Here is a 1,533-nt window from a genome sequence, read left to right on the forward strand (position 1 = left end):
CCCATGCACACTGTGAGGCTCTTTTAATCTGTGTAAGTCCGAGGACTCTAATAATTAGAAGCTTTGTGTAAATGTCAATGAAATGTTCGTAGTTTGAAGGTTGAAGAGTAGATCTGATGTGATTTCTAGAGGACAAGATAAAACAAAGAATACTGAAGATCAAACTGGAGCAGAAAAACAAACCCTGAAAGCCAATCAGAACTACAGGCAGAAACATATAGAGGGAAGGAGTACGGAAATGAGAGGCTCAATCAAGAGTTTATAAGCAGCAAATTGGCACTCGTTCATCTTAATTCGAGCCGAGGCAGGACGGGGAGCCGAGCAAGGCTGTGAGAATGAACGCATGATTGGAGCTGCCGAACAGAATAGCTCGCAGCGTGTGGCCACGACCGAGGTGTGCTTACACATCGCGTTAGAGTGGAGCTCCACCGCAACACCTCTGCAGTGTCGGACAGAAGGCAAGCAGAGATTACCTTCATTAGCATTTTTTGCATCCCAGTGGAGGGAGGTAAGGATGGAGAGAGAGAGAAAGAGAGAGAGAGAGAGAGAGATTTCTTTCACGGGACCCTCACCATGTCTGTGGATTGTGCTTGGAACCAAATCTCAGTCTGTGTTCAAAACACCACTGATTCTCTCATGGCTTCAAAACCCAAACTGCCTGCATCACCACTCAGACTACAATTACAGCTACTTTTATGGTTTCTGTGCATATCAAACAAACAAAAACACTGACTTGAATCAGCTGGAACAGACTGTGTCTTTCGCTAGTGTACTGAGGAGGTGTGTTGCAGCACTCTGAAAACACACACCGCCACTGGTCACAGATGAGACGGCAGTTCAACAAAACTCATTCAACGGACTTTCACGACCTGAAACTGAAAAAACAAACAAACAGGAACAAGCCCCACCCCCAAATTGGCAATAACATGCTTACTAAAGAAAGCATCAGATTCACATTGGGCAGGAACAAGTGAGGAGAGGGAGGACACAGGAGAGACACAGGAGAGACACAGGAGAGACACAGGAGAGACAACGCACCTTAGGAACTGAGGAAGGGATGAGCCAGGGAGACGTGTGCACCAATAAAGCTGGACTGCATTAAGAAATAAAGAAACCTGTTAGTTCCAAAGCAGCTCTCTGGGTTTCATTTTTTTTCTAAGTAGCCTCTGCATGTAGTTAAGGGAAGCACTCTTGTGTGTGTGTGTGTGTGTGTGTGTGTGCAAATATAATTCTAGCGATCTACTACTATAAATGTGATTTTGTGTACACCTGAAAATCTCAGAAATACAGTGTTCGTGTGAAGATTGGCCCATGTAAATGATGACTCAATGCTGCTGTCTTGCACACTGCACTGTCCTGGAGAATAGAACTGCCAGTCCTTTTGTGCCTAAGGAAACATTTAAGTACATTGGGCATATTGCATTGGAATATGGGCTTTTTGACTTCCAGGGGGCTAGGGAAGCCTGTACTGCTCTGGTCCTGCTGGAGAACAGGGATAAGGCAGGGTTCTTCCCCCTCAGTTCAGTCAAGGAG

At 45.5% G+C, this 1,533-nt stretch overlaps 1 protein-coding gene across 2 annotated transcripts in view; it reads left to right on the forward strand.

Annotated features, from left to right (window-relative positions):
• Positions 1-1,129, forward strand: part of si:dkey-34e4.1 (carboxyl-terminal PDZ ligand of neuronal nitric oxide synthase protein) — a 55,752-nt gene extending 54,623 nt beyond the window's left edge. For both annotated transcript variants that reach the window (XM_027004263.2, XM_035527487.1), the window contains one exon: positions 1-1,129. This exon is cut by the window's left edge and continues 1,068 nt beyond it. The gene's annotated coding sequence lies outside the window, so the exon portion shown is untranslated.
• Positions 1,130-1,533: the final 404 nt, after the last annotated feature.

This window comes from Electrophorus electricus, chromosome 6 (assembly GCF_013358815.1).
Source record: "Electrophorus electricus isolate fEleEle1 chromosome 6, fEleEle1.pri, whole genome shotgun sequence".
Lineage (NCBI taxonomy): Eukaryota > Metazoa > Chordata > Actinopteri > Gymnotiformes > Gymnotidae > Electrophorus > Electrophorus electricus.